This window comes from Myotis lucifugus, unplaced genomic scaffold, assembly GCF_000147115.1.
Source record: "Myotis lucifugus unplaced genomic scaffold, Myoluc2.0 scaffold_19, whole genome shotgun sequence".
In the NCBI taxonomy this organism is placed as follows: Eukaryota; Metazoa; Chordata; class Mammalia; order Chiroptera; family Vespertilionidae; genus Myotis; species Myotis lucifugus.
In genome coordinates, this window is record NW_005871067.1 from 2,442,716 (window position 1) to 2,449,789 (window position 7,074).

General features: G+C 42.0%; 1 protein-coding gene and 1 long non-coding RNA gene across 2 annotated transcripts in view; one reads left to right on the forward strand and one right to left on the reverse strand.

Moving 5' to 3' along the window:
* FRY (FRY microtubule binding protein) overlaps positions 1-7,074 on the forward strand; it is a 572,796-nt gene that overhangs the window by 154,297 nt on the left and 411,425 nt on the right. The gene's annotated exons all lie outside the window — the stretch shown is intronic.
* LOC111825259 overlaps positions 3,493-7,074 on the reverse strand; it is an 11,111-nt gene continuing 7,529 nt past the window's right edge. The window contains exon 3 of the long non-coding RNA XR_002828416.1: positions 3,493-4,150. This is a non-coding gene — a long non-coding RNA (uncharacterized LOC111825259). The remainder of the gene's footprint in view (positions 4,151-7,074) is intronic.

Consider the following 7,074-nt stretch of genomic DNA (forward strand, 5'->3'; position numbering starts at 1 on the left):
TATATGGCCCAGTGCACGAAATTCATGCATGGGGGGAGGGTCCCTCAGCCCGGCCTGTACCCTCTCACAATCCGGATGTCCAACTGCTGGTTTAGGCCCGATCCCACAGGGATACATCCCTCTCGCAATCCTGGACTGCTGGCTCCTAACTGCTTACCTGCCTGCCTGCCTCATCGCCCCTAACCACTCACCTGCCTGCCTCATCACCTCTAACCAGTCTTCCTGCCTGCCTGAGCATCCCTAACCACTCCCCTGCCTTAACCGCTTGCCTGCCTGCCTCACCGCCCCTAACCGCTAACCTACCTGTTTAATCGCCCCTAACTACTCTGCTTGCCTGCCTGATTGCCCCTAACCACTGTGCATTGCTTCCTGATTGCCCCTAACCACTTGCCTGCCTGTCTGATCGCACCTAACTGCTCACCTGCCTGCCTTATCATCCCTAACTGCTCACCTGCATGCCTGTTTGCCCCTCACCCCCTCTGCCTCAGCCCTGCCTCCACAGCTTCATCTGGAAGGATGTTCAGAATGACGTCCGGAAGGTTGTTCGGCTGTCTGGTCTAATTAGCATATTACACTTTTATTATTATAAACTAGAGGCCCAGTGCATGAAATTTGTGCACAGGTAGGTAGGGTCCCTTGGCCTGGCCAGCAATCAGGGCTGATTGGGGCCTTCTGGCTGCTTCCGGGGAATTCCTTCCCTGGCTGCTGGCTGCCAGCTGAGGTCTTCCTTCATTCGGTGTCATCCCCTGGTGGTCAGCACACGTCATAGCGAGTGGTCGAACTCCTGAGGGGACAGTTTGCATATTAGCCTTTTATATATAGAGACTACACAAGATTAATGCACCAGGGGGCTATCTCAGCCCAGCCTGCACCCTCTCACAGTCCAGGACCCCTCGCTCCTTACCACCTGCCTGCAGCAGAGGCAGGAGGGGCTCCCGCCACTGCCGCTGTGCTTGCCAGCTGTGAGCCCGGCTTCTGGCTGAGCTACACTCCCCCTGTGGGAGCGCACTGACCACCAGGAGGCAGCTCCTGCATTAAGCATCTGCCCCCTGGTGGTCATTGCAAGTCATAGCAACCAGTCGTTCCACCGTTTGGTTAATTTGCGTATTAGGCTTTTATTATATAAGATAAAATAGATTATTTCTTCAAACAGGTTTTCTATTCCTTGCTCAGCTTCTTCTCCTTCTGACACCCCCACTATGCAGATGTTGTTTCATTTCATGTTGTTCCAAAGTTCTCTTAAACTCTCCTCCTGCTTTTTAATTATTTTTTCCCATTGCTCTTCAGATTGGGTGGTGTTTCTATCCCGTCTTCTAACACCCTGACTGGGTCCTCAATTTTCAATGAAAGTTGAAATCTTTCATTGTGTTCTTTATTGCAGTTATGTCATTCTTCATTTCCTCTTGATTCTTACACAAGTTGGTGAATTTCTTATCCAGATGTTTGAGCTTCCATTTCATCTAGTTCCTTTTCTGGCAATTCCTCCTTTTCTTTCCTATGGGGATTATTTCTCTGTCTCCCCATTTTTGTTGTCCCTTTGTATTTGTTTCTATGTAATGTCAGTTGCTGTCTCTTTCTAACCCTGGGCAACCTGATTGACCTCCAACTCGTTGAAGCAGCCCCTAGCAGTCTAATGGTCTAGATTCCCTTAGCTCAGAGGCTGGGTCTGCCCTTCAGTCCTCACGCCTTTATGTCTCTGCTCTGAGTTGTACTTCCTTCCCCCCATGGATATGGTCCCTTAGTTGTCCACTACAGATGTTCGGTGTTGATGGGAGCGTGTGTACAGTTCCTCTGGTACGCGACTCCCTGTAGGGTCCCAGATCCCTCTGGCATACAATTCACTGTACAGCCTCGGCACCCACAGCAGGGTGTCACTCTAGGTTCCTCTGGCGGGTGTTGGCAGTGTGGGCCTGAGGCCTAGATGGAGCCCTGTTCCAGGTGCCTTAGGTGCACACTCACAGCATGAGGTTGCAGGGTCCTGGAGTGCAGGATCCTGGAGTGCGGGGTCCTGGACCCCATGTGGGGAAGCGCAGATGGTCTCTCTGGTGTGCACTCACTGTGGATGTCTGGGAGCCCGTGGTGAGGTAGTGCTCCACTCACTGCAGGGGAATGGCGGTGGTCCCTTGTGAGTTATGGCTGGCGAGAGGCTCACTGCATGGGTTCACAGTGGTGTCTGAGGCCAGTCTGGGTATTGGTGTGGCTATGATCCTGGCCTTTGCTGCTCCCCCCTTCAGGATGGCATGGTCTCCACACCAGAGCCGAGCCCAGCCTGGAAGTGCCTGTGGCAGTAGCAGGGGCTCCCTGTCCAGAAGAGCCTGATCTGCCAGCCCCAGAGACTCCTGTGATATCTAACTGCCCCTCACTGACCCACACACACACCACACACTCCCGCCCCCACTCCTATACTCACTCACACTCTTTCCCTCACTGCCATCCTGCTGGCTGCCATGTTGCAATCTCCCCAGTAAAATAATTTTTTGAAATTATTATTTTATGAGATTTTTTTAGGCTAACCAATGGGATTTTATTTAGCTTTATCAAGATGTCAAGAGTCCTGGCTGGGTAGCTCAGTTGGTTGGAATGTCGTCCCAATGCATCAAGGTTGCAGGTTCGATTCCTGGTCAGGGCACATAAAAGAATCAAACAATGAATGCATAAATAAGTGGAACAACAAATTGATGTTCTCTCTCTCTCTCTCCCTCTCTTCCTTCCTCCCCGTTTTTCTCCCTCCCTTCTGCTTTCTCTCAAATCAATAAATAAAAATTTAAAAATAAAAGATAGTGATTCCTCAAAAAATTAAAAATGGAACTGCCATTTGACCCAGTGACCTCACTTCTGGAAATATATCCTAGAATTCTGAAACACCAATCAGAAAGAATGTATGCACTTCTATGTTCATAGCAGCATTATTGACAATAACTAAGAATTGGAAACAGCCCAAGTACCCATCAGTAGATGAGTGGAAAAAAGATGTGGTTCATTTAGACCATGGAATACTATGTAACTGTAAAAAAGAAGGATCTCTTACCCTTTGAGGCACCATGGAGGGGCCTGGAGAGTATTATGCTAAATGAAATAAGCCAGTCAGAGAGAGACAAGTTTCACATGATCTCATTTATATGTAGAATCTAAGGAACAAAATAAACTGACAAACAAATAGGTTCGGAGACATGGAAGCATGGAACAGACTGACATCTCAGAGGGGCAGAGAGGTCAGTAAGAGATTAACCAAAGAACTTATATGCATATATGCATAGCCCATGGACACAGAGAATAATGTGCTGAAGGCCTGGGTTGGGCAGGAGCTGTGCAAAGTGTGTAAAGGGGGGAAATGGACATCTGTAATACTGTTGACAATAACAATTTTTTTTAAAGTTGCCAGAAATTTCAATGTGATTCAATTCCTAACATCATATATTAATATATAATCCTATCATTGTATATTAATCCCAAATCCCAAGTTATGTACCTCAAAATAATGAACATGCACATCATTTATTTAAAATTTTCTCCTCTTGCAAATACTTAGGATCTTATTTGTACTTATTGTAAAATTGCTTAAGAATAGAATTGTGGAACTGCCCAGTGTTAATCTATATTATAGTTATTTACTGAATATATATGGCTTTAATTTTGATATTAACATAGAATCGGTCAGTTTATTTATAACCTTCATATGAAAGTTCCCATATGGCCTACCCTCTTAGTGCATCGGTCCCTCTGCTGCTTACTGCCTTGTTCCTCCTCTATCCCCATGTTTCAGCCTACATCTCTTCTCAGGGTTGAACCATCTGTCTGGTGGCCCACCACCAGACTCACTCCTGGGAATTAGATGTCACCTGCACACCTTCTCTAACCAATCCAGTGCCTTTAGTGTCAGGTACTCCTAGTTTCCAAGAAACTGCGCATAGTGTTTACATGTTTAGTGGTGTTGCTAGAACTTGAGGGCTTGGATTTATTTAAGAACTCTGTGAGTTCCTATTTTTTAATAAACATGTCTTGGTGGTAAAAGTTATTGTATCTTCTTACTTTCCCTCTCATCTCTTGATTTATGTTTTCTTTCTCTCAGGCTAGCTGTAAAACTTCTTCAGTGTAACAGCTTATGATACAGATGTTCTATCTTCATCTGTGTCAGCAGTCCTTTCTTTGCCTGCAAAGATAAAAGGAAAGCAACTCCAGAAAGGAATTTGACCTCTGAATATCAGGATCATTATCTTTAAATTTCTCTAAGAATCTAGAACTAATGATTCTCAACTTAGTAATGCCCCCTTATAACAACTTTTTTTGTCATATTTTCCTTAGTATTCTGAAATGAAGTTCAAAGATAATACTTACCTATTCTTAATAATTTTTTAGGAAAAAAAAATCTACATTTCAACACCAGTGTCTGCATCTGACATCTATAATATAAAAGAGGACAGTAAGGAAAGTCATCCATGGTAAACTACTCTGAATGTCAACACCCTCAGTGCTCCGACACTGTCACACAGACAAATGTGCTGAAATGTTCACGTGCCCCCTGAATTCACAGTCCCCCAGGCAAACTAACACAGATGCGGGCCAGGTGTGGCATTGCCTTCCGTGTTATCATTTTCCAAACTGTTGACTAATTCTTGTTAAATCTTCAAAACCAAAAAAGTACAGTCTTCCCTCAACACATAGTAATTACAGTCCTTGAAAATTTAGAAGCTATTTTACCTGTGCAAAAAGTCTTTGTTTAAATGTACAAATGTTCAATTCCAAACTTGTATCATTATGAATGAAGTTTTCATGCCCAGAGATGAAAGGGAGCACTTGAAAGTCAGGTGTGACATGAGGCAGTTCCTCACCATGGAGGAGAGCCTCACACGTTGCAGGACATCTGGCAGTGCCTTTCCCTGTGCCCACAGTGTCAGCAGCACCCTCCCATATCACCAATATTACCAAAAGTGTCTCCAATAGTTTTGAATACGACCCCTAGAAGGTGGTATCATACCCATAAAAAACACTGATAGAGAACACTGAGGATGCCTGGTAATAACTCTGATTCTGTTTTATTAAAGAGTCTAATTGTTATACAAACCTACGTCAGAGCCATTGTTATACGGAGAGATCACTGTTAGTCTTGTTGTTCAACTGTAAGTAAACCTATTGAGTGTCAAGTCCATATTTATTGTATTCAGAGGGTCCGACATGGTTCCAGGCAATTAATTGGTGCTCAGTAGCTGTCTGTTGAATGAATAAAGACTCATGAACACTGACCCGCTTTTCAAAGCAACTAAGATGTTCATTAGTAATACATACACCACTTATATCAAACTGCACTCGTAAGATATTCCCATTAAACTATTAAATGCTGGATTGTACAAACCTAGAAAATAGTTAATGAGTTGTACCTTGTTGGAGAAGATGATCTTTCTTCGCCTCTTAAATTTTTAAAATATAACATGTAAGAAAAGAGATGCTGGTAACATTTACAGACTGGTGGTTTTTTTTCTTTTAAAAAATTAAACTCTTCCATCCTTACGAAATTATTGAGAGCTTTTGAGGGCATAGAAAAGCAATAAAGACAGTCTTATCCTTTTAGAGAGATGGGCTACACATTTAGAAGCAGTAAAGCTAATACCCAAGTGCCATATGGAACAGGGATGTCTTTAAATACAGTCAGAGGCCAGAAAATTGATATTCATAGTAGTCACTTCATGGACAGGGAAGGTTTGACCACTATCTAAGTGACCAGTAGAATTTGAACTGGTCTTGGCAAGGAGAGGAGAATGTAACAGTGGTCTGATGAGTGTGGATGGGAGGCATCAGGGGAGTGGCCGGGTGATGATGGGTAGAAGATGCTGGCTGTGGTGATGATGGGAAGAAGAAGTTTGCCATTTTGGGAAAAAATTTAAAGAAAGTTGGTTGGCAGTGTAGGGGGAAAATGATTATTTAATTTTGACCTGAATTACTTTAAAAACCTCATGTTAACTGTATGATACTTTTTTAAGTGTCCTCAGAGATCTGGTTGCTTTTTCATTTTACTCATTTGTGCTAGTGAAAAGAAAGTGTTCATGGTCAGTTTTTTAATCGCATGCTTACTGATAATGTTAAGCAAGTACCCAAAAGCAAGAATTAGAAAAGAAAAAATGTTTTAATCTTTTGTAATTATTTTACATTATTATTATATTATTTTGAATTGCTTTCATTCAGTTAACTAATGTTAGAACAGATGAGAACACAAAGTTAAAGGAATGCTGTGTGTTGAGCTATGCTTGGGTCTGGAATCAAAAGACATTTACGGTTATGCCACCTTAGGTAATAATTTTACCTGGTGAACCTCAGTTTCCCCATCTTTAAAATGGAGCAATACCTCATTTATAAGCACACACACAGAGGTCTGGATTAAGTGCAATAGGATGTAAAATAGCCCATTATGTGGCACATAGAAGGCACTTAATAACTATCATGTCTCTTATTAGACTAAAATATTTAACCCCTTTAAGGTTAGGTACAATTTGTATTCAGTCTGTAAATGTTACCAGTATTTCTTTTCTTATGTGTTATGTTTTAAAAATTCAACAGACAAAGGAAGATAATCTTCTCCAACTAGGCATGGGTCATTGACTATTTTCTAGGCTTGTACAATCTAGTATTTAATAGCTTAATAGTAATATCTTATCAATGTGTTAGTTCTTTTGAAAATAGGGTAGGTGTTCATGAGTCTTTATTCATTTAACAAATAGCTATTAAATCTCATAAAAATTACATCTCCTCAGCCAAGCAAGTATGTATTATCTGAGTGACCTTGGTTTCTTTAAACTTCTGTTTTTTCATCTATAAAGGAGGGATAATGTATAAACTCATAGAGTTATTATAAGAATTAAATGAGATGATGCATGGAAACTGCTAAGCATCAGTACTGGCACATAGCAGTCTCTCAATAAATAATATCATTCTATACTTATGCTCTTAATATCATTATGATGCCTACTAAGTGCTATGTACATACACTACCTCTTTCTATCATTCTTATAGTCCTAAGTGGTGTGTATTTTTATCTAGGCTTTATTGAGGTATGATTGACAGATACAATTGTGTGTGTGTGTG